The 27,516-nt window shown below is 35.3% G+C and overlaps 1 protein-coding gene and 1 pseudogene across 1 annotated transcript in view; one reads left to right on the top strand and one right to left on the bottom strand.

Annotated features, from left to right (window-relative positions):
- The window catches only part of STPG2 (sperm tail PG-rich repeat containing 2), a 537,574-nt gene that overhangs the window by 440,738 nt on the left and 69,320 nt on the right, over positions 1 to 27,516 (bottom strand). The window lies entirely within an intron of this gene.
- On the top strand, positions 13,769 to 14,411 carry LOC112932681 (ATP synthase subunit O, mitochondrial pseudogene; annotated as a pseudogene).

The following is a 27,516-nucleotide window of genomic DNA, read 5'->3' as shown; positions in this document are numbered from 1 at the left end:
ATGGTTCTCCAACCTTTTATTCTCAGGCTGTAGGTGTCCTTCTGTCTAAAATGAGTCTCTTGGAGACAGCAAATAAATGGGTCCTGCTTTTTTATCCATTCTGACACCCTGCACCTTTTGATGGGGTCAGTAAGCCCATTCACATTCAGAGTTACTATTGAAAGATATGAGTTTAGGGTCATCATGATATCTATTCAGTCCCTGTTTTTGTGGATTGTCCCACTGAACTTCTTCTTAAAGGGGAATTTTAAGAGTCCCCCTTAAAATTTCTTGCAGAGCTGGTATGAGGTAACATATTCTTTCAGTTCCTGCCTGTCTTGGAAGCTCTTTATCTCTCCTTCCATTTTGAATGAGAGCCTTGCTGGATAAAGTATTCTTGGTTGCATGTTTTTCTCATTTAGGACCCTGAATATATCCTGCCAGCCCTTTCTGGAGAGGTCTGCTGTTACCCTAATACTTCTCCCCATAAAAGTCAGGGATTTCTTGTCTCTTGCTGCTTTAAGGATCTTCTCTTTATCTTTGGAATTTGCAAGCTTAACTATTAAATGTTGAAGTGTTGAATGGTTTTTATTGATTAGGGGGGATCTCTTTATTTCCTGGATATGAATGCCTGTTTTCCTTCCCAGATTAGGAAAGTTTTCAGCTAGGATTTGTTCAAATACATATTCTGGCCCCCTGTCCCTTTCGGCGCCCTTGGGAACCCCAATTAAACATAGGTTTTTCTTCCTCAGGCTGTCGTTTATTTCCCTTAATCTATCCTCATGGTCTTTTAATTGTTTGTCTCTTTTTTCCTCAGGTTCCTCTTTGCCATCAACTTGTCTTCTATGTCACTCACTTGTTCTTCAACCTCGTTAACCCTCGTCGTTAGGACTTCTAGTTTGAATTGTATCTCATTCAATTGATTTTTAATTTCTGCCTGATTAGATCCAAATTCTGCAGTCATGAAGTCTCTTGAGTCCTTTATGCTTTTTTCTAGAGCCACCAGTAGCTTTATAATAGTACTTCTGAATTGGCTTTCTGACAAAGAATTGTAATCCAGATTTTGTAACTCTGTGAGAGAGAGGACTGTTTCTGATTCTTTCTTTTGAGGTGAGGTTTTCCTTCTAGTCATTTTGCTCAGTGTAGAGTGGCCAAAAACAAGTTGTATTGGGAAAAGGAGAAAAAGAGAGGAGAGAAAGAAGGAAAGAAAAGAGAAAAAGAAAAAAAGGAAGAAAAAAAGAGAAGAAAAAGAGAAAGAAAAAGAAAGAAAGGGGGGAAAAAAGGGTGGGAGAAGCAAACAGAAATCAAAAAGCAAAAAAAAAAAAAAAATACCACCCTGGGGAGTATCCTCTGATTCTGTATACTGTAAGCCCCTTGACTTCCCCTGAACTTTCCAGTGCTGCTTGGTCAATAGTTTTTCCCCTGTCCGTCTAGCTGGTCTTCTGGGGAAGGGGCCTGTTGTGCTGATTTTCAGGTGTCAGCACTTGGGGGAGCTGCTCTTTCCCCTGCCTGGTGTAGGGCTCAGTGAGTAATGTTTATCCTGGTTATCTGGTGAGGCCACTGTGAAGCTCAGTGGGGGTTGTTTACCCTGTGAGGCCCCAGGAGGAACAACCACAGTGGCAGCGGCCAGCTCTGGAGCCCTGGAGTCAGCCCCCGCAGTAACTCCGGAGCTCTCCGTCTGCAGAGGCCTGGATGCTCCAGGGGCGGGGCCGCTGATCTGCTCAGCTTGGGGCAAGAGTGTCCTTGCTGTCCTGTGCCCTCCTGGCCTCTGCCTATGGGGGCGGGAGGGTTGCATCCTGGGCTGTGTCCCCGGCGCCCTGTGCTCCCGGGCCTGTGCTGTTGGATTCGAGCTCCGGGCCGCACAGCCCCCTCTCTGCCTGGAGCCCACGCCCAGGCTCCTCCGTGTCGCTCCCAGGTCCAGCCGTACACATGCTGCAGCCCTTTAGGGAGCTCAGCTGCAGGGTGTGGCGCACTCTTTCCAGCGCAGTTCCTATGTTACAGTCCCAGGGAGCCCGAGGGCATCCCCACCCTCCTGGGGTCCTGCTCCAACTCCCTGTGAGCGCCTTTCTGCCCAGGAAGATTGGTGCAGCTCCTGCTTCTCCGGACGGGGCTCTCCTGTCCTGGGGACACTCGCACCGGCCTTAGCCCGGCTCCTTGCGGGGCCCCTCCCCCTTGGATGCCTTTTGTTTCTTTATTTCTTTTTTTCCCTGTCTTCCTACCTTGATAGAAGCGAGAACTCTTCTCACTGTAGCATTCCAGCTGTTCTCTCTTTAAATCTCAGGCCGAATTCGTAGATTTTCAGGATGATTTGAAGGTTATCTAGGTAATTTGGTGGGGACAGGTGACTTGGGGACTCAACTCTTCTGCCATCTTGCCCCTCCTCCGACTTTTGACTTTTATTAGATACCTGTGGCATTATATACTCTCTCTTCTCATTTCCTTCTACACATCAGTTTAGACAACCAATAATTTTATCTTTGTCCTTCATATGAATTGTATGGATTGTCTTAAGATATAATCATAGAAGTATTGATTGGTTTCTTTTGGCAATATTTTGTGATAAATACATTGTTCATTCCCATGAAAGTAAAGATATATAAATCTTAGGTATATATCTTATTTTACAAAGTGAGCAAGGATAGTGATATATCTGATTTTTCATATTCTTCAATCCGAAAATTCATTTGTTGAATGATATGTTTTCAATATATAAACTACTCTATCAGTCCTAAATTTCGTAGTTCTATTTTGAACTTGGATCATGATTTTGCACATTCATTTTTGTGATTTACAATTTCACTCATTATTTAGATTGTTAATTTCAGATAAAATGTGTTACCCACTTAGTTTATCCTGAACCCTTTAACTTGTACTAAATACCTTCTCTGATTTCTTTGAAATATGTTTCTCATAAATAAATGTATTCCTTATTAAAAAACTAAAGATCATAGTTCCAGAACATATGTTTTTTAAGCTGAAAATAGCTTAGGTTATGCTATTTTAATCTCTCACCATTCCTTCATGATCATTATGTTTTCATAAATTTCATGTGAAACACCCAATATTTAGCAGGAAATCAAATCAAAATGCCCATTCGATAGGGTATAAAAAGCATAGGCAGGGGCACTGGTAGTTCAGTTAGGCAGCTCACTCTTGATTTTAGCTCAGGTCATGATCTCAGGGTCATGAGATCCAACCCCATGTCTGACTGTGCACTCAGCACAGAGTCTGCTTGAAATTCTCTCTCCTCTCCCTCTGCCCCTTTCCCTACACACTCATGTGCTCTGTCTCCCAATCCCTCTCTAAAAAAATTAATAAATAATATTTACTTAAAAAGCACAGGTATTACTCATAAAATATTTAATTCTGTACTTCACATTTGTATACAATTTACTCTAAAGGACCAAAATACAAATGAGAAAAGTCGTTCTTCAAAAGGAACACCATGAATAACTATGAATATGAAAAAAATAACCTTTGCATTACTTCATTTTGGATAATTACAAACAAAATTAATCACCATAAGGGTTTATGTTATTAAAGATCAATAAATATGATCTCTTTAGATGCTTAGAGCTCAAAATTCTTTGGTATATCATCTATTTTCTCTGTTAAAAGTCTTAGCACAATAATTTTACTAAAACTTTTCACTAATCTTAATGAATCTTACATTACTATAAGATGAAATTCTTAAAACTAAGATCCATTTTGGAGCCTATCCAGATGCTATTATTGAAAATATTACCAAAACCATTAACTCTGGAAATAATTAAAATAATGACACTTTCGTGCATACTACTAGGTGATTCTATTGCAATTTTCCTTTGGTGGCATTTTCACAATGCTTCAATGTTATAAATTTAGTCATAAGGAATTAATGACAGTAACTGACAAACAGTAAGTATTTAACAAATATATTCTATAATAACTACACACAAAGTTTCTTACAGTAAAAAAATATCCTGCCATCTAGGGCTAGGACAAAGCTAAATAGAGAGTTGTTCCTGGGAGCTATATCAGGGTGGAGGAAGCTGGGACTGGTCTGGGTCACAAAGGGCCTGGATCATGGAAACCTGCAACAGCCAATGGGAGAACTCTAGAGCCAAGATCATAATCTGAAAGTAGTCACCAGTTCAGAGTTCATTACATGCACAAGTTAGGTTAATTAGTATAAGACTAAGTCTATGAAGGACAAGAAAGTGCTGAGAAGGACATGTGAGAGCTGAAGGCCTGCTTTTATGTGATAACGGTAATGCAGCAAAGGGTCATCTGCTATGGCTTTGCCTTTAGAATATCCAATACAATCCAAGCATGTTCCTCTGGGTTATAAATTTACATGAATGCCATTATAACCATACTCCTATCACCAGATTATTCAGTAAAATTAGTCTCTATAGCATAAAGAATCCAGGGCATCTTGCAGTATTGTCTCAACTCCCTATCCTTGATCATTCTTTAAAACTTTTAACAAATGTTTCCTGAGTATCTATTATATGCCAGGCACCTTCCTAAGTGCTGCAGATAAACATAATAAAATAAAATGTCTTCCTTCGTGGAGTTTAAAATTTAACCAAATAAATCAATAAATAAAATTTAACTATATAAATATATAATGCAAAATATCATATACAATGCTGCAAAAATGAAAACTGCTACATGGGAATGAGTGATTAGATTGAGTAGTCAAGAGAAGGCCTCATTGAAGAGGTGACATTGAAGCAAAATGTGAATGAAATGAGGGGAAAAGCCTTCAAAAGCAAAAGCATTCTAGGCAAAAGAAATAATAAATGCAAAATAGTTGAAAACAGGAAATAGTTTTGGCATGTTCTAAGAGACTGAAAAAGAATAGTGGAATATATAAGAGTAAGTAAGGAAAAAAGTGGCAGAAAATAAAATTGAAGCAGTAGGCTGGGTCTCTATCATTAAAGACCTTATACATTATGATTAAATGTACTAATTTTATTCTTAAAGTGGTGGAAATCAATGGAAGGTTTTGAACAAGGGAAGTACCTAATCTGATTTTATTTTTAGAAAGACATTTCTGAATGATATGTATAGAATAGATTATAGGTAGATTATGAAGAGAGATTAAAAGTCTTAAGTTTTTTAGAAAAAGAAATTGGTATTATTTAGTGACTGGCTAGCTGAATGGGAAAGACAAGTGGGGAAAATCAAAAGTCCTGTTTTACACATGGGTGATTTGAGATGCCTATCAACTATCCAAGTAGAGATGTTGAATATGCAGTTAAATAAAAACATCTACAGTATAAGTGAGGGGCTTGACATAGCAATTTGCAAATAATCAGCATATTAAAAAAGCCATGAAACCAAATGAGATCCTTGCTAAGAAATGTAAAAATATAGAAGAAAGGCACAATCTAAGCAAGCTAAGCATAGAAGGGAACAGTAGCTAGGGATGGATAAAAGAGTTGAAAGAAATGGTGATATGATACACAGTCATTACTGTGATTCAGAATGAGCCAGGAAAATCCTCTTTAAAGTATATTTTTAAGTCACAAGGATGTAAAGTACAACATAGGAAATAAAGTTAATAATACTATAATGACTTTGAATGGTGACAAATAGTAACTAGACATTGTAGTGATCATTTTGAAATGTCAAGTCACTGTGTTATACCTGAAACTAATTAATATTTTATGTCAACTATATTTCAATAAAAATTGTTTTAAATAAGTGAAATTTATCCTAATTCTATACCAAAAAGAAGTACTTACTTTATGACTGGTAGTGTAACAGGTTCTGGAATATAAGAATAAGTGAACTATATATACCATAGGAATGTTGGTGGGTGCAAATATGGCAGAAGCCAATCTCTATTGCCCTGGTAACATGGTGAGGGTAGATCAACTACCCTCAGGCCACATTCCTTAGGTTAAAAAAGACACCTTATTGCACCTTATGTATATTGTATCAGGAATGAGAGAACTATAAATACCTAATGGTCATACCATTGCTTCAGGCTTCCCCAGAATATGATGACTCTTGTAACTGGTATATTTTTTGGGAAGACTCTAAAAGCCATGGCTATGAAGTTGTTACAAGAGCTATTAGCTTCAATGGGGAGACATGAGGCTTTTAAGCCAGGGAGGATCCTACACCCACACGATGTAAATCTTCTCTTGCACCTGAGCTAGACTGTTAGGAGACTGCCACAACTTCTTCAAAAGAGAAATGACTGATGCTACTCTGCTGCTAAGCTAAGGTTTCTGTCTTATATTCCTCTGAGTAGACTCATTTAAAGCATGACAGTACGGGCTAGACTTTCAGACCTTTCACCCAAGTGTTTAAGGAACTATGAGAGAAAAAGGATTGGGAGGTAGAAGAGATTTTAAAAAAGGGAAAAAAAATGGAGGAGGAGATGCTAATGAGATATCGATGCAGACGTCTGGATAGGGGATCTTATTTACCTTTAGTCTTACAGCAAAGTTCTAAAACATATAATAGATGTCTTCTTCTTGTGGGAGCAAATAAATTTCAGAGTGAATCCAGGTTTGTGCTAAGAGAAAAAATTGCTCACTCCCATAGCAGTCTATGAAATGGACTAGTCAGAAACCCAGCCACCGTTGGGCAGGAAATAATGAGGGGTACTAACCAAATTAACTCTGGCTAGGCAAACTGTGGAAGGAGCCTCGGTGTCCATCGAAAGATGAATGGATAAAGAAGATGTGGTTTATGTATACAATGGAATATTACTCAGCCATTAGAAATGACAAATACCCACCATTTGCTTCGATGTGGATGGAACTGGAGGGTATTATGCTGAGTGAAATAAGGCAATTGGAGAAGGACAAACATTATATGGTCTCATTCATTTGGGGAATATAAATAATAGTGAAAGGGAATAGAGGGGAAGGGAGAAGAAATGGGTAGGAAATATCAGAGAGGGAGACAGAGCATGGAAGACTCCTAACTCTGGGAAATGAACTAGGGGTGGTGGAAGGGAAGGTGGGCGGGGGGTGGGGGTGACTTGGTGGCAGGCACTGAGGGGGGCACTTGACAGGATGAGCACTGGGTGTTATTCTGTATGTTGGCAAATTGAACACCAATAAAAAATAAATTTATTATTACAAAAAAAAAAAAACCTCTGGCTAGGGAGTTAAGGTAGGCATACAAACCTGCCAAACCCATATTTCTGATCACTCTGTTGAACAGGTGGAGTCACACTCAAGAAATGTCTGTGTGTGTGTTAGCCAGCAAAAACAAATAGGACTATAGGGGGTCAATACTTGACCAGCATCTGCTATCCTGTTATGATTACCAATAAAAATAAACTCCATAAAAACAACTTCTACAATAACAGTATTTTAAAAGTCCGAGACCAGGGGCACCTGGGTGGCTCAGTCAGTTAAGCATCTGCCTTTGGCTCAGGTCATGATCCTAGGGTCCTGGGATCAAGCCCCAAGTCCAGCTCCCTGCTCAGCAGGGTGTCTGCTTCTTCCTCTCCTCTGCCCCTCCCTCAATTTTGCATGGCATTCTCTCTGTCAAATACATAAATACAATCTTAGAACAAATTTTTTAATAAAAAATAAAAAAATAAAAGCCCAAGGCCAGAGACTAAAATCTGGACTATGATTTCAGACTGCACAGATCCCCAGATTTACCAATGGTATTTTTTGAACCATACCATTCAAAACGAAAAAGACATATTTGATAAAACAGATATTTTAAAAAATCATTGCACTGTTTGGTTTACTAAACACTGTCATATTTTTTCCTTATAAATTTACCTGTGATTTACAGTGTTAAAAGATATGGTGGACCCTATAAAACTAATTGGCCAAAATTCTATTCCAATCAACTAGGGTAGAAAGTAAACAGTAATGCCCTATTCATTGAATAATGCAAATACTGTGGTCATAAAATGTGCTGATTGTCTTTTTCTATATGTGAATGCAGTTAACCAAAGGAAAGGACAGGGAGTAGACGTGGGTAAAGGAATAGTAAAAGTATTTTGCCTTTGCTAGCAGTGTTCCCCTGACAACCTGAAAAGAGAATATGTCTACTGGGTTGCTAGGCAACATTACTTAAAGTAAAATGCCCCCTGATTGGTAAGATATATCTGTACCTCAAGAACTATAAATACCTGATGAGCCACCATAGCTTTGTTTATCATTTGTAGCTGGCATGTCCCTTGTGAGGATCCTGGAAGTATGGCTATGAAGTAGCTACCACAGATACTGGTTCCTGTGGGGTATGAGACTTTTACTCCTGGGAAAATATAATGCTTTCCTGTCACATATCAAATCTCCTTGCATATGAGCTATAATTCTATTTAATTACTAAAAGGACTCTTAAAGAAAAAAATCCTGACACTTTTGGTCGGGAAGCTATGGTTCCTATCTTACATTCCTCTAAAAGGATTGTTCTAAATATGGCTTATGATAGTTCTGGGAGTCCGAATGTTTAGTTGAACCAAGAAGTTAAATCAAAGCCCAAGATACTACCCTGAATGGTCCTCAATCTTCAAGAGGTATACAAATGACAGATTTCTACTAGAAGAATCTAAAAGAAAATGCTCCAAAACTAGGATACAACATAAAAGCCTTTGAACTAATACAGTATGTTTGGAGAGGCTATGGAAGGAAATAATATGGCAGTAATGACTAAGGCTAGAGTTGCCTGAGAAAGAGTAGTAAGTAAATAATCTTTATTAGGTCAATACTAATGAACAAGAATAAAACCATAACTCTGATGGAAAAGAAATCTAAGAAAATTCTAATTCTGTAACTTCTAAGTCTGTTTTATTGCTAACACATCCTATATATTTCAGGACATGGCAGAGATACAGACGTACTAAATGTCTCAGCTTATCACAAGAAGTATTTCAAGGGGTTCAGATGATCCACTTTGACAGTACCATGGTATAGGTGAATAGACACTGGCTCTGATTTCACCTGCTAAGGACCAAAAGTGGCTATGTTAAACAATCTATGCCACCACCATCAGTCTCACTCGACCTTCACCTCTTTGTTTGCTAAAGAAATATAATAGACTGTGGGGCCACAAAGTTCTCCATAGAGAAAAAAGCCCAAATGGAAATGGCTTCAGAGGACATACAATAAAGATCCTTAACTCACCAGATATAGATGACTAAAATGTATACAATACTCAAATGATGGAAAAACCAAACTGTTTTATATAATACAGGCTTACTTTCTATCACAATTGCTCCAAGGTATATTCTTCAGAGTCATCTTCAGACTTCAAGTGATACTTTCACAACACATAGCCTAAATCTCATATGGAATATTCCATTTAGTAGGGAACTGTTGATTGAAAATTTTATATACGGAAAACTAGCATTCAGCAATCCTGTATGAAAAACTCTCCCCTAAAAGAAAAGGTTAAATATATATGTTTCTGTTTTGAGTGAATGAAATAAAACTAATGGGCAGAGATGAAAGGGTCTTTTTTCATGTCTTGAGTAACCAGAATTAAGGTACAACCTTGCTCGTTCCATTAAAAACTGAATTAGTCTTTATAAAAGTATCCACAACCATTTAATTTTGATAAACAGAGACTTTATAGGGGAAAAACATTGTATCTGTCTACTAGTACTAACAAAGTTACCAATAACATCACAATAATATACTTCTGAAGTCACATTTTAAAAAAAAAAGGGAAAACAAAATCATCATCAGGAAGTAGGATTCATATAAGATAGGTAACTATTAAAATCTTAAAGGAGAACACAGGCAGTAACCGCTTTGTCATCAGTCATGGCAACTTCTTTTTTAAAGTATTTATTCATTCATTCATTCATTCATTCATTTATGATAGACAGAGAGAGAGAGAGGCAGAGACACACAGGAGGAGGGAGAAGCAGGCTCCATGTCGGGAGCCCGACATGGAACTCGATCCTGGGACTCCAGGATCGCGCCCTGGGCCAAAGGCAGGCACCAAACCACTGAGCCACCCAGCGATCCCCAGTCATAGCAACTTCTTACTAGATATGTCTCCTGAGGCTAGGGATACAAAAGCAAAAATAAACTATTGGGACTTCATCAAAATAAAAAGCTTCTGTACAGCAAAGGAAAAATTCAACAAAACTAAAAGGCAATCTACAGAATGGGAGATGATATTTACAAATAACAAACTGAAAAAGGGGTTAGTATCCTAAATATATTAAGAACTTATGAAACTCAACACCCAAAAAACAACCCAATTAAAAAATGGACAGAAGACATGAATAGGCACTTTTCCAAAGAGATACAAGTGGCCAATAGACACATGAAAAGATGCTCAACATCACTCATCATCAGGGAAATACAAATCAAAATTACAATGAAATCATCATCTCACAACTGTCAGAATGGCTAAAATTAACAACACAGAAAACAGGTATTGGTGAGGATGGGGAGAAAGAGAAATTATCTTAAACTGTTGGTGGGAATGCAAACTGGTATAGCCACTGTGAAAAACAGTATAGAGATTCCTCAAAAAGTTAAAAATAGAACCACTCTCTATGATTTAGCAATTGCACTACTAGGTAAAAATACAAAGAAACTAATTTAAAGGGATACATCCACCCAGATGTTTATAGCATCATTATATACAGTAGCCAAATTATGGAAACAGTACAAATATCCATTAACTGTTGAATGGATAAAGAAGACATGGTGTGTGTATGTGTGTTTGCCATAAAAAGAATAAAAAGAATGAAATCTTGCTATTTGCAAGATCTGGATGGAGCTAGAGTGTATTATACTAAGTGAAATATATCAGTCAAAGACAAATACCATATGATTTTACTCTTATATGCAATTTAAGAAACGAAACAAATGATCATGAGGGGAAAAAAGGGAGAGGCGAACCAAGAAACGGACTCTTAACTATCCAAGAACTCATGAGTGAAGGTGGGTGGAAGGATGTGTAAAAGGTGATGAGGATTAAGGAGTGCACTTGTGATGAGCACCAGGTGTATCGAAGTGTTGAATCATTATATTGTACACGTACAATTAATATTACACTGTATGTTAACTAACCGGAATTTAAATCAAATCTTTTTTAAAAGTGGGATTCAGAGAAAATATATAATTAGAATCTATAAAGATTTCCACATGCTGCAATACAAAGATGCAGCTCAAGCCTGAAACAAGTAAGAGAATAACTTCAATACTTCTCTATTTTTTCCCTTGGAAAAAAATCATGAGCCAAAAGTATGGGTCACAATCCTACAAATCTGCTACTTTTTGAGGAACCTAGAGCAATACTCCATCTCATCTGTCTCCACTCAATTACACATATCTTTCCCTGTGCACTGAGAAGACAAATCAAAAAATGTAAGTTATAGGCATAGAGAATGTTATATACTGAGATGTAAAGGTCCCTCAAGTAAAGATGTTTTAAAAGCTCTCTCAAATATAGATGCTAGAAATTGCCATTTGACAAGTACTCCATACATTTAGTTTGTCAGTAAAACTCTAAATCTTCTTCACTCATGGGTAGAAAAAAAGATGCTATTTTACAACTTAAATTTGATAATCAGAGAAATGATTCCAAAATTTATTTAAAACCTGTAAGAAATTATTAATAGAATTAAAAATAACAAATATATATATTTGTCTGAAAAAAAAAGCTCATTCTTTCTCTTCATGTATAGGATACACCTAATTGAATCTTTCAAACTTTCCACCAACTTAACTGATTATAAGCCAAATACCAAAAGGAGATATGTTTTAATATGGGGGGGATGGAATCCTGCTATTACAGAGAGATAGTTCTATCTTCTCCTGCAAATATAATCTCAAATCTCTGTAATGGGTAGCACTCCCTACAATTGATTCAGCCACAGAGAGAAAGGTGTCTGCTTCAATACCACCCTGAATACTTCTGTCTTGAGTTTTACTTGGAAAATGAATCTGGAAACTCACATTGTATTTTCTACTTCCATTTGCCTGACATATCCTTCTTCATCCTTTCACTTTTAATCATTATATTTATTTAGTTAGTTAGTTATTTGTGTGCTTCTTACAAATAGAATTTTATTTTTTCATTATAATCCAAAGTCTTTTTGCCTTTCATATGGGGGTTTAAACCATATAAATGTATTTCCATAATAGAATAAATTGATTGTTATCTATTTCTCATTTGAAATCAATTCAAACTTGCACCATAGCCAAAAAAAAAAAAAGGCTTTTTCCTCACTTTGAATGTGGCTGAAGTTTCCATCCAATGATAGGCTTCAAATTTTTATTCTCTGCAGAAATTATAAAAATTAAATTCCCTATATATTGGAATCATCCGGTCAGGATCTAACCAGCACCTATTAAATATGACTCCGGTTATATTCCAAATCAGACAAAACATCAAAAAGAGCCAGAGGATCATTATGGCTTCGGTAGGGAAACCATCCAAAATCACTTGCTTTAATCCTCAAGTGTAAAACTGTTACAAATTAATATTGTACCCTTTCTTGTGACATCCACTGAAATAAAAGTTTAACTCCATTTTTGACATTTGACAGCTGACAGCTTTTAAAACCTCACCCCTAAAAATCAATCAATCAATCAATCCTCACCCCTCCCTCTTCTCTTCTGCCCACATCTGGCAAACTGATAAGAAACCCTCCTTTAGGACCATCAGGAGTTTCAAACGATATCTGCATGTGGGAACCAGTCTCACCCACTAACCACAATAGAAACCCCAAGCCTACTGATCCAAAATTAAGTAGAAAAAATCTGATTAAACAAAAAGAACAATTATAGAAGTTTAATTATAAAAATTAACAATTAAAAATGATCTAGACTAGAAAATTTTGCTACCAAGATCTTTAAAATGTCAAGATTAAATCATCCAATTTATTTTATGAAAGAAATGATTCTTATATCACAACCTGAGGTATCTGTTGTCACAACTACAGAGTAACCTCACAGGTGCAAAACCCCAATAAAACACAGGCATCAACTATATAATATCACTTCTTCCTAAAAATAAAATATTCTGTCCTAGAATAACAATTACAATGCATTATACATAAACCTAAAACCTCTAACCATTTTTTATGTAGTAACTAAAACCCTATAAAATGGTTACATACGTAAAACATGATGTTTAAGATGTAAAATGTTAAAACATAGCTTCCTGATAAACAATTCAAGTAGCTATTAACAAACAGTTGTCTTGCACATTTGAATACTATGATGCCTTTCTCAGCTCAGCAACATTGGAGATGTATATGCCTTCACTGATAATTCAGTACACTTACAAACATCTACAGATTAAGTTCATATTCTTCCAAGATTGTATTGCTAGTGTGCCTAGAGACTTTTCCTAAACATCTTTTTTTTTTATTTTTGAATGGGTTTAAAGGATATGCATTCTATGACATTACCATATACATAAACAAGAGACAGTCTCTACTGGGAAAAACATTAACCAGGAAGATACTCTGTGAGATAGTTGTATACTTGCAAAATTGATTCAACTATATATTAAGGGAATTGTCTACTCAAAATTTAAGAGTGGCTTAATGTAAGAATCTCTCAACAGATTTATCATGTCAGTAGGTTTAGGGAGAACCACCACACCTCACTAGATCACATAAACAGCTCTAAACACATTTTCCACACTGAAAAATATTACAAAACCAGGAACAAAGATATTTTTTAAATGGTAAAAAAATATTCATTTTAAACTAGAAGCTAGTGCCATGCAAAAAGAGAAAACTAAAGGCATTCCCACTGAAAGCAGAATAGAGGCACCCTTGCATATCTCTCTCTCTCTCTCTCTCTCTGACTTGGGTTTGACCTACAGCCACGCAGAAAAGATGGCCACCCCAGTGGTGCCCGGGCTGTCCCAGCAGGTGCAATGTTTTGGTATGTCTTGGTCAGGCAGTTTTCCAAGCTCATGAGACCACCTGTTCAGATATATGGTATCAAAGGTCACTATGCCACTGCTCTTTATTCTGCTGCATCTAAACAGAATAAACTGGAACAAGTAGAAAAGGAATTGAGAGTAGCACAAATCTGGAAGGAACCTAAAATGGCTACTTCCACTATGAACTCCTACGTAAAGTGTTCCATGAAAGTGAAAAGCCTAAATGACATAACAGCAAAAGCGAAGTTCTCTCCTGTCATATCCAAACTGATCAGTTTGCTTGTTGAGAACTGTCACTTAAACAATACGCCTGGAGTCATTTTTGCCTTTTCCACCATGATGAGTGTCCACCATGGAGAAGTACTGTGCTCAGTGACCACCTTTAGATGGTCCAAAGTCTCCTTTGGATGAAGTCACTTTTACTCAACTAAAAACAATCCTGAAGAGCTTCCTAAGCAAAGGCCAAGTTTTGAAATTGGAAGTCAAGGTTGATCCGTCACATAATGATTATCCGTATTGGAGAGAAATATGCTGATATGTCTGTGAAAACTAAGATTCAGGAGCTGAGCAGGGCCATGCAAGAGGTTTTCTGAAAGTGTTGATTTTCTGTCAGGGAAAATTCCTAAAATTTGGACCAACAATAAAATGCTTCCTGAACAGAAAAAAAAGAAAACAGAATAGGATGCCAGATACCATCCTTATCATTTAATGTCACCCTATAATTTCTTTCCAAAATAGCAAACCAAAAATAAGGATGACAAAGGTGGGAGCCAAGTTACCATCTGATAACAAGTCTATATATATATATATATAAAATAAAATATAATTATGCACACATATATATACGTGTGTGTTTATACAAACACATAAATATATATATATTCATACCTGCTAAGAGAATTATTTAAAAATCTCTTAGAATTAAGGGGGGGGAAATGGCAAGGAATTCAGTTACTGGATCACATTTTATTTTTTTATTTTAAGTAGACTCTATGCCCAGCGTGGAGTCCAATGTGGGGCTTGAACTCACCACCCTGAGACCAAGACCTGAGCTAAGATCAAGAGTCACATACTTAACCAAAGAAGCCACCTAGATGCCCCTGTATCACTATTTTAAATAAAATCTTTTGTCTATATACCAGTTATAGTCAGTTCTTAAAAAAAAATAGAACCAAAACTGTTTTATTTGTACCAAGAAGGTATAACTTATAAACATTATTACACGTGCTTATAAACAATTCCCTCATAACATTACAAAAGAGCTATCATATCCATTCTCTGATTCAACTCTCTTCTCAAAGAAGCCCTAATAACAGAAAAAATATTTATTCCACAATATGCCTGCCCTATATTACCTTCATGAACAATCTAAATAGCTCAGAAGCTGATCATAAATGTATATAAGAATTTAATAAATGATAAATAAACATTGCAAACCAACAGATTATTCAAGATGGACTTTTGTTTGAATTATCCAGGAGCACAGATAATCTTTTCTCTCTATACTTGAACAAGAGACTGTGAAGCTATTTAGTGCAATAGCTATCTTGCCATCATTAGTAAAAGTTTTATCTGTGAACAAAACAAGTACAGAGGAAGTTCTCAGAAGTGAAAGAGAGAAACTAGGTCCGGGAGCCTAAAACAGTATCTGAGACAGACTTGCTCTAAAATGTACCAATAAATTCCCTTGCTGTTTAAATTAAGACAGATGGAGTTCACTGTCACCTGATATGCCTACCAAAAGAGTATGTACCTATAAGGAGTATGCAAAGTAAACAAATATATATTTGAATAATTCCATCCAACAATATAGATAAGACTGAGACTTCCTCATCACCAATCTTTCATCTTGACGACCCTGAGTTACTTTGCCTAAATAATTGCCCCCGATATCTAGGCTATTTCTGCTACTGAATCACAGCAAGGCAAAGGAATTTAAATACAGATGCACTCAAATAAATACATACATACATACATACATACAGATGCACTCAGAAAAAAAAGTTAGTTATGACATTGACTTATACTACCATACAGTTTAAGTTGTACATTTTTATAGCTGTAACTTTATCAGTATGAGTGAATTTACAAATACATGTAACAATGCTTTCATTTGAATATCTATCTGCAATTTACTGTACTATACAGTAAATGTACTATAGTACATTTTGTGAGTAAAGAGAAGTTGATATGTCTTTCATTTTATTTCATGTTACTACTGGATTATGCTACAACTAAAACATAACTCAACAATTTGATGACTCAGAATCTCCAGCTACTTAGAAGTAAAACAATATGGATTTGAATATATCTATCAGGGGATCCCTGCGTGGCTCAGTGGTTTGGTGCCTGCCTAGAGCTCAGGGCATGATCCTGGAGTCCTGGGATTGAGTCCCATGTCAGGCTCCTTGCATGGAACCTGCTTCTGCTTCTGCCTATGTCTCTGTCTCTGTCTCTCTCTCTCTCTCTCTCTCTCTGTGTGTGTCTCTCATGAATAAATAAACTCTTTTTAAAAAAATGAATGTATCTATCAAAATAAAGTTTGCTTTATGTATCAAAAATATATTGTCAGACGCCTGGGTAACTCAGTGGTTAAGCATCTGCTTTTAGCTCAAGTCGTGGTCCTGGGGTCCTGGGATCGAGTCCCACATCAAGTTCCCTGCACGGAGCATGCTTCTCCCTCTGCCTATGTCTCTGCCTCTTTCTCTGTGTCTTTCATGAACAAATAAAATCTTTTATATATATATATAAAATCAAACATCACCTATGTAAATATTTAAATGATTTAGTGGCTAACAATTTTTCAAAATTACACAATTTGGTGAAAAATGTAATCCAACTAGATTCTCACAAAAGGTAAATTGAGTATGGATATATAATGTCTTAATACAGAAGTTATTTGTCAAAATTTAAAGAGAGAACCACACTTTAATATTTACCCCATTTGAAAAAAGAGCTTATGTCACATTCCTTCACTCATATCTAAATAGGAAATAGATCTTCATCTGTAGGAACATCGATATAACACAACAGAAATGGCAGTAAATAAATCCCCTTTCTTCTAGACCAACTATTAATGTTACCATTCATGAGTCAGGAAGATGTAATATCCATAAATCACTTTCACTATCAAGTGAATAACAAGTACCCAAATTGCCTAATTCATTCTCTCTACCTATAACTGTACAAGTGAGTGTTTTATTTATTCAGAAGTTTATTATTTCTGACAATCAATATCAGTTATATCAGTTCTTTTTATTAAATGTATAATATGTATTCAGAAACATGAAGAAATCACATTATTCTTTTATCAGTTTAGCATTTACAGATGTCAGAAGGCTCAAGATTCAAATATGGCCTCATCAATAACAGCAACACATCGAAGAAATGTTTCCTTCTCACCTCTTTCCATTGTAGGAATCTAAGCAATCAATCTAGTTCATGGAGTTAAACATTCTCCTCATATAAAAACCTATATAATAGATTGAAATTATTTGGTTATCATACAAAATGGGGTGAGGATTTTTTTTTTCAGAAGGCAACTCGACACTATATTTCAACAAATGCTTCATAAAGCCTGAATTCCACAATGAAAACCCTGAAGAAATTACTTTGGTCTGCAGTAAACTTATAGCAGAATTACTGGGATAGCTCCTATGATATTCAATTTTAAAGAAATTTTTAGGGATGCCTGGGTGGCTCAGCAGTTGAGCATCTGCCTTCAGCTCAGGGCGTAATCCCAACTCTGGGATCGAGTACCACATTGGGCTCTTGGTGTGGAGCCTGTTTCTCCATCTGCATGTCTCTGCCTCTCTCTCTCTGTCATGAATTAATAAATAAAATCTTTTTAAAAAAAGAAAAAAAGAAAAAATTTTAATCCACTGAGTAGCTGGATTAAATACAGTAATTTAGCTATTAAACTTTGAATAGTGTTGTTTATTATTACACATCTAAAACCAGAAAGCCTATTCTTTGGATATTAAAGTAAGTTAATATCTTAAATTGTCTTTCAGCCAATAATATCAAAGAGATTCAGCTCCTTCATAAAGATTTTGGAGCAAGAAAAGAGGATTACTTTTTAAAGGAGGACATTACCAATATATATAATAAAATACATTCAACAACTTGTTTTATATCTTGAAAGCACTGCAGATAATGTATTATTTGTATATACTATTTTGGCACAAAGCTAGAAGTAAATATTTTGTAAATATAGAGACATCCCCCTTCCCTAGAGACAAAGTAGTAAAGACAAAAATGCCTACCTCCCCTTTCTGGGGTAAAATTACTACACTCCAGGTAAGTGAAGATAATCTCTTTCTCTGAAAGTGAGAATGGAGCAGGTTTGCCTTGCTGGCAGCTCTCATATAAGATCAGAGTCTACCAATGTCAGGGTTTCTCTCCTGACATTTGGAGGATAATGCATCCCCATGTGTGTACAGTAAGTACTTAGCCCTACTAGCTTCACTCTATGGAGATAGGAGATTAGGGAGCAGAGCCAGGATGACACCTTTGCTGTATTAAACTGTCTAAATCCATTTACTTATTGTCTCCTTAGAGGCCGAATCTATGAAGCTGTAGCAAGGCAACCTACAGCTGCCACCACACCTCTGCTGAGAAACTGCTTGACTACTTGACACTAGTTCCACCACTTAGTAATACTGATGCTGGACAAGCTACTTAATCTCTCTTTATCTCATGTGATCTCAAAGTGTATATAATAACAATTTCTGCAAAAGACCGTTATAAAGTGAATGCTATATGAAAAGCAGGTAGTTACCACACCTGAAAAAAATATGATGGTTACTATTGATATTATTATTAACATTATTTATTTGTTCACTCATTCACTTATTTGAATCGTATAAACAACTTTTTATACTTACTCCCAGATTTATTACTATGTTCCACAGTTAATACAATCAGTACAAGTAGTATTAGAATTTTTTCCACTTGTTCCTTCTTATACATTAAAAATAGAACACATATTTAAAAATTATTTCTCCTACCTCTCTCTAGTTCACTCAGAGAATCTAATATGCTGATTCTAATTCAACTAATATATACCGGTTATACATACACAATAATCACTATCCTAGAATTTTCATATTTTATAGTATCGATGTTTATTTAGTACTCACAAAATACCCTAGCAATGTTCCTAACACTGTAGGTTCAGAAAATACCTTGGATGATGTAAAAATAACATTGAAATTAATAATAAAATACAAAACAAACTTGACAATGCATAGCTTAAAGCATTCTTTTCTTTGTTATAGGTATACTGCAAATAAATTTCAAATAAAATTTGGAGACAGACCACATAAATCAGTGCCTAAAACAAAGAATATCAACTTCTAGAATAAAGGCAAAGAAGAGGAATATCAGAATCGATGACAAAGCTCCTTCAAACAATATAAATCTCTCTCCTTAGGTATATGCTCCTCTACAGAATTTTGATTTTTATTTTGCAGGTGATGGATGTTGTGTATGTGTATTCTGATATGCTGTTTTCTCCTACCTCTCACTGAAAAACACTGCCCCAAAAGATAATCCATTCATTGATATTGCTTTGCCTGTTATAACTTTTTAGATTATTTTATTAAAATATAATTAATGATAGGGATGCCTGGGTGGCATAGTCAGTTAAGCATCTAACTCTTGATTTCAGCTCAGGTCATGATCTCAGGGTTGTAAGGCTAAGCTCTGCATCAGGCTCTGAGCTGAGTGTGGAGACTGCTTAATATTCTCTCTTTCCCTCTGTCCCTCCCCCCACTCCCGATATATTCTCTCTATATATATATTTAGATATATATATATATAGAGAGAGAGAGAGAGAGAGAGAGAGAGATAATTGATGATGAAAATATCTTCACTTCACCTTCATTTTTTTTAAAGATTTTATTTATTTGAGAGAGAATGCAGAGTGAGAGCAGGAGCTGAGGGGAGAAGGAGAGGGAGAGAGAGAAGCGTATTCCCCACTGAGTAGGGAGCCCAACCCAGGGCTGGATTCCAGGTCCCTGGGATCATGACTTGAGCCAAACACAGACACTTAACTGACTGAGCCACCAAGGCACTCCTTTCACCTTCATTTTTTGAAGGATATTTCCTGTGGTTATAAAATGCTAAGTTGGCAGCTATTTTCTTCTGTAATTTTAAAAATACTATTCCATTGTCTCTAACTTCCCATCATTTCTGTAATAATCATCTGCAGATTATTTTTATTCCTTTGAAAGTACTGTCTTTTTCTCTGACCATTTTTAATTCCTTGTTTGTATCTAGTTTTCAGCAATTTTAACACTATGTTAAAATATGTGTAAAATATATGTAAAATCATATCACTATGTTGATGTGATTTACTTTGTGTTTATTCTTCCCGAAGTTTGTAGAGATTCTTTAATCTGTAGGTTGATGTCTTTTGTCACTTTTGGTAAATGCTCATCCAATAGCTTTTCATATACTGTATCAACCCATTCTCTTTTTTCTTTCCTGGGATTCCAATTACACATATGTTTCATATACCTCTTGTACTCTTTTCTGTACCTTCCATCCTCTTATTGTTTTTCAGTCTGAATATTTTCTACTGAACTAGCCCCCAAGTTTACTAATCCTCTCTTCTGCTCTAGGTTTAGTAAAATGACAGAGTCCTCTTAGTTCTAATCTTCTATTAAACCTATCAATTGAGATCTTAATTTCATGCATTGTATGTTTAGTGCTAAAATCTCCATTTGATTTTTTTTAATAAACCTGGTTTTCTTTTAAATCTCCAGCACATTCCTTCTCTTGAACATATTAATTATAATTATTTTGAAGGCTGAAAAGTCAAATATCTTGATCAACTAAAAGGTCTGAGATCCTCTTGGATTGTAATTGAATGCTAAACATTATTTGTAGGAAAACATATAAACTGAATGATGTTATCTTCCACTAGAAAGGATTTATCATTCTTGGGTCTTGCAGTTAAATAGACACAGATCAGGGATCCCTGGGTGGCTCAGCAGTTTAGTGCCTGCCTTCGGCCCAGGGTGTGATCCTGGAGTCCTGGGATCAAGTCCACGTCAGACTCCCTGCCTGGAGCCTGCTTCTCCCTCTGCCTGTGTCTCTGTCTCTCTCTCTCTCTCTCTCTCTCTGAGTCTCTCATGAATAAATAAATAAAATCTTAAAAAAAAAAAAAAAGACAGATCATCTTGGGCCAATCAGGGAATGAGAGATTTTGATGCTGAGTTTAAATTTGGGGGGAAGCTAATCTATTTCCTATTTGCCCTTATTCTTGAAAATCTGTTTTCCAGGGCCCTCTTACTACTCCTTCTGAGTATATTTCATCACTATTTTCTGTCCCCCTACCACATGAGAATGCCAAATCTAGGCTATGGTTTTTAGATGCCTCTTCCTATGTGGATGCTTGGCTTCCTACTTGCACATCTTAGAAACCAACAAATGCCTCAGAGAGAAAAGCACCACAGAATGCCAGGATTGCTTATCTGCAGTTTCCTTTACTCAGTAATCTTTTCAAGCCTTGACTACCTTGGTATTCCTAAATTTCAATTTTTCATTTCCCTAACCTTTGAGACTGATGAACGATTTGTACCAGCCATTTCTGCATAATATCTCAGCCTTTCTTCCTATGCCACTTACAAATCAAAAGATGTCTTGATGGAAAAAGTTCCAGAAAATGTCAGGTTAACCTCAATGCATTTCTCTTTCTCTCTGAAATCTCTATCCCTTAAGTCCCATCTTCTTTGGTTATTCTCCGCTGCCTTCAGCTATTTGGCAACCATATAATTCATCTATTCTATAATTGTTCTCAGCAGGACATTTGGGCTGATAACAAGCTACTCCAATATAGCCAGAAACAGAAGTGTTCACTGTGCCTTTTAAGACTGAAGTATATGCCTCAATTGTATTAAATGAGAAGAAAAAATGAGTCATTTAATAATAAAACCCAACATCAATAATAGGAATGTATTCTGTAGATTATGAAAAGAAGCCCCTCTATCTTTTAGAACATCACTTAAAGTTTTATATTTTTCTTGAGAGTTTAATTATAAAGTTTGAAACGTTTGGGAGCACCTGTAAAATCTTCAAGCAAGAAAGACTATACAATTTTAAAAGGTATTAAAGAAACAAATGAATGGTAAAGCATCCAAATAATCTAACATGAGAAAACTGAAAGTAAAGACAAAAAACTCAGAAAGAGAATTTAATCTATAAGACAGAAGTCTTTTAAGTTTTTCTTCAAATCTATACAACCTTAATCTCATAAATAGTGACTGTTTCTGGCTCGTGTCTTTAATCACAATTGAAAATGTCAATGTTTGTTTCCATATGAGCATTTGATGCAAATTCAAGTGAGAAGATGCTTCTTAAATGTAATTTTAAAAATTTGTAGAGATCTCAGAACCACTGAAACAAATGTTGACATTGACTATGTGTGATTTTTGACATTAAAAGTAGTTATGGGTATTTCAAAGTTTATATCTTTGCCTAAAACTGCCATTTCAAACTAGTCAATCCTCATGTTCACTGCTGACAGTATAATGTTGAAAGACATTTGATATAAGAGTTGCAAATGCCAGTATTATCTAAAAAAGGTCACTATAATTTTAAAGGGCATAGTTAAAAAATCTATTCTCATTCCCAATTACAGGGTCACTGTGTGTTTAAAGAAAGGATACAACTGTACCTTATTAACTAAAAATATTTCTATTAAAATCTATATATATATTAAAACATACAACTTTGTGATATGTATGGTCATAGAATTTTTGCTACTAACCATTTGCTAACATGTTAAAGATTCTCTGATCTAGGTATTTAATCAACAAACAAAATAATGTTATTAATAACATCAAAGACCCTACACACAGTCAAGGTTCTCAGCTTGTTCACATGACCCCTGGGGAGTCCATTACATCCTTTCAGTGAATCTTCATCAAATCATTTTCATAGTACTACTATCTTAGTCTGTTTAGGTTAGTATCACAAATTACCATAAACTGAGGGAAGTTTAAACAACAGAAGTGTATTTGCCACAGCTATGGAGACTATGAAGTCCAAGATTTGGTGTATGACAAAGATCCACTTCCTAGTTCATAGACAACCATTTTCTCACTGTGTCTACACTTAGTGGAAGGGATAAAGGAGCTGACTGTGGTCTCTTTCATAAGGGTTAAAAATCCCATTCATGAGAGCTCTATCCTCATATCCTTATCACCTTCCAAAGGCCTCACCTCCCAATGGCATCATATTGGATATTAGGTATCAACATGAATTTGGGGGAGATACATTCACTCTAAAAATACTAAGATAAATTCTATTTGCCTATTGACTCTCACTCTCCCATGAATATATGACTATATATGAATATATGCTAATATTTTAAATAATCCTCAAGTTTAATTTTTAATATAACAAGTATCAATAAATATAACCCACCTAAATAAAAATTCTTTGGCAAGTAATCCTAAAATTTGTATGGAACTACAAAAAAACAAAAGCAATCCTGAAAAAGTAGGACAAGGCGGGAGATATTACAATTCCTGATTTCAAGATACCCAACAAAGCTATAGTAATCAAAAGATTATGGTACTAACATAAAAATAGATGCGTAGATCAATGGCATAGAGAGCCCAGAAGTAAAACCACACTTATAGAATAAATTTATCTACAACAAAAAAGGCAAAAATATCAATAGGGAAAAGACACTCTGCTCAACAAACGATGCTGGGAAAACTGAACAGCCACATGCAAAAGAATGAAACTGGATCACTTTCTTGGACCATACACAAACTCAAAATGGATTAAAGACTATATGTGAGACCTAAAAGTAGTAGGCTCCCTAAAAGAAAACCTAGGCAGTAATTTCTTGTACCTCAGCCATGGCAACTTCTTTCTGATGTATATCCTCAGGCAAGGGAAACAAAAGCAAAAAAAAAAAAAAAACCTACTAGGACTACACAAAACTAGAAAGCTTTTGCATAGCAAAGGAAACCATCAACAAAATGAAAAGGCAACGTAGTGAATGAGAGAAAATATTTGTAAATGATATCGAATAAGGTAATATCCAAAATATATAAAGAACTCATACAACTCAAAACCAAATAAAACCCCCAAATAACCTAATTTAAAAATAGGCAGAGTATTTTAATAAACATTTTTCTAAAGAAGACATACAGATAGCCAACACAAACATAAAAAGATGCTCAACATCACTAATTATCAGAGAAACACAAATTAAAACCACAATGAAGGATCACCTCATACCAATCAGAATGGCTACTATCAAAAAGACAAGTAATAACAACTGTTGATAAAGATGTAGGGAAAAAGGAATGTACGTTTGCTGAGCATGCATATTGGTGTAGCCCCTGTGAAAAACTGTATGCAGAAGGTCTTTGAAAAAATAAAAACAGAAATACCATACAATGTAGTAATTGTACTACTGGATATTTACCCCCCAAAAATATTAAAATACCAATTCAAAAAGATATATGCGTCCCTATGTTTATTGTAGCATTATTTGCAATAGCCAAGATATGGAAGCAACCCAAGTATCCATCAATAGATAAACGGATAAAGAAGATGTACACACACACACACACACACACACACACACACAATGGCATATTACTCAACCATAAAAAAGAATGAAACCTTGCCATTTGCAACAACATGGATAGACCTAAAAGATATGCTAAGTGAAACAAGTCAGAGAAAGATAGTTACTAAATGATTTCACTTATATGTGGAATCTAAAAAACAAACAAGCAAACAAACATACACATACATACCCACACACAAACAAAAACTTTCACATAAATACAGAGAACAAACTGGTGGTTGTCAGAGGGGAGGAGAGTAGGGGGATAAACAAAATAGGTAAAGGAGATTAAAAGATACAAACTTCCAGTTATAAAATGAGTCACAGGGATGAAAAGTGCAGCACAGGGAATATAGTCAACAATAATTTTGTAATAACTTTGTGTGGTGACAAATGGCTAACAACACTTACCATGGTGAGCACTGTATAATATATAGAATTGTCAAATTACTATGTTGTATACCTAAAACTAATATAATATTGTATGTCAACTTTACTTCAACATAAATATATAAAATATAAGATATTTAATATCTTTGATATAAAATATAAGATATTTAATATATATAAAACAAAAAGGTTCTTTAGATTTCACAATCATTTAACACTATAAAGAGGTCCAAGAAATTTGAGAGCCACTGCTTCACAATCTAAGTGATAAACAAAGAGAAAAAATAAACAAAAAAAAGTGTTGCTGTATCTACAGAACTATTTTTTAAAATATCACACAAGATAAAAATAGTAAAAAAAAGTTATATTTTATTGATAAATCCTCAATATCAAGGAGTACCAATAAAATAAAATAAAACTTAAATCAAAAATATTAAATGTTAATATTAATATATTAATATTAAATATTCCTCTCAGAGGAAGTTATGGAATGAACTAACTACATCATCCCAAATCTCATTTATGGAAACCTTAACACCAGTATGACTATTTTTGGAGACAGGGCCTTTAAAGAGGTAATTAAGGCCATAAGAATAGGGCCCTGATCCAATAGGACTGGTGTCCTTATTAGCAGAGGAAGAGATATCAGGGATGCACAAGTACAAAGAAAAGATTCTTTAAGGACACAGCAATAAGATGAACATCGATAAGCCAAGGATAGACCTCTCAGAAGACAACAAATCTGCTAACCCTTGTTTTTGGACTTTTAGCCTCCAAAACTATGAGAAAATAAATTTCTGTTATTTTAGCCATCCATTCTACTTTTTTCTTATGGCTGCTCTAGCAAACTAATACACAGGACTAAAACTTTCCATATTATTCTAATGACCTTCTGTAACTTTTAGTTATTTCAGTGAGAATCATAATGGCAGAAGAAAGACATTGTCTGAGTGCCCCATAGCATACTCCTAATTCTTTTATTCCCTTTGCTCCCTTCAAAAATTAAAACTTAATACAACAGTTTCCTTGAAATAAATTTTATCTCAGATTTAGAGCTTAAAGATCATTTCAAACATGACCCTTAAAAATCTTTGTTTCTCTTCTCAATTGTAAAGCAAGTTAATCGCTGTGAAGAAAAAAAAAAAAAAACTCATGAAGAAAACATATAATTCTTAGCAAAAAGTAGGCCACTGTGTTTCTAAGTATATCCTCGTCTGAATCACTGGGCAAAGAATATCTTCTAAGAATGCCCTTATAAAGGAAAAACTAGTCCACAATTATTATCACTATTAGTATCATTCAGAAGCCCTCATAATATATTTCTCTTAGAGACTTCGTAAAAGAAACCCAATTCATCACTACCTAGCTGTTCAAATTCAGGGAAAAAAATAATTCCTAGAATAACTAAGTATTCCAAATCTCCAGCTTCCAGACTTCTAAATAAAGAACACTATATTTAAAAACTGCTTCAGGGATCCCTGGGTGGCTCAGCAGTTTAGTGCCTGCCTTTGGCCCAGGGCATGATCCTGGGGTCCCAGGATCAAGTCCCACATCAGGCTCCCAGTAGGGAGCCTGCTTCTCCCTCTGCCTGTGTCTCTGACTCTCTCTCTCTCTGTCTCTGTCTCTCATGAATAAGTAAAATCTTTAAAAATAAAAAAATAAAATAAAATAAATAAAATAAAATAAAATAAAATAAAATAAATACTGCTTCATAGGATTCTATGAAGAGTAACCATTTCATAAAAGTTTTCCTGATTCAATGTTCTGAGTATGTAGGTAGCCTACATTTGCAGTGACTCTGAACATTCATGAACAAAGGCACCTCAGTAGATAAAAAGGGAAGCAGGAGTACAGAAACAAATGTGCACAGTCAGTATCTCCCCATCACTTACACCCAGGATATTACAACAGATGTAATTAATCTGCCCTTACAAAAGTGCTTGCTGCCACTGAAGAAAACACTCTCTTTAAAGATACATTAAATGCTAAATTTACACATTTTAAGATCAAACATTATCTTCCTGTTCTTTAAATCAAGTAGACAAATTATATATACAAACTTCTTCTTTTAATATCTTAAATTTGGAATTTAGTATCACATGTTACCAAGTACAATCTTATTTGAACTTAATCTGGGTAAATGGAAGGAAATCTTTATGATAAAAAAGTATCAATAATAACTATATCTATTACATATTAGTTTCCACTAAAGGCTTTCAATATACTCTTAGAGTCAAATAATCTGAATGAAAATTTGTCAAGTTATGCCTAATTTACAACTCAATCATATCCTCGTTTTCACAGATATTAATAAGTTACATTTAAATGATTTCCCTCTCCTCCAAAATAATGGTTTTGCATAAACTGTTTACAAATATGAGTCAATATTCGTAAGGGCAGCTTTTTGGTTCAAAGTATCTTAATATATCATCATTACTCAAAACATTTTGTTCACACCTATTACGTAAATGTGGATATGTATCCTGTATAGAATGACTTTGCATGTCCTCCAGGTAGGCCCAGAGGGCAATGTTGGCAATAATGACCCATCTGTTCACTACTGGCAACTAAAAAACTTCTAATGAAGACAAATGTGGGTCACCCTGTACAAGCAGGCTGCAGGGTGTTAATGAATCCACCTAATGGTCACTACCTGCCACTCTTCACTGATTGATGACCCAAAAGGTTTAGTTTGAAAAGCAAAGATG

This window comes from Vulpes vulpes, chromosome 4, assembly GCF_048418805.1.
Source record: "Vulpes vulpes isolate BD-2025 chromosome 4, VulVul3, whole genome shotgun sequence".
NCBI classification, from domain to species: domain Eukaryota; kingdom Metazoa; phylum Chordata; class Mammalia; order Carnivora; family Canidae; genus Vulpes; species Vulpes vulpes.
The sequence above is the reverse complement of the archived record's forward strand: the minus strand, read 5'-3'. Positions and strand labels throughout refer to the sequence as shown.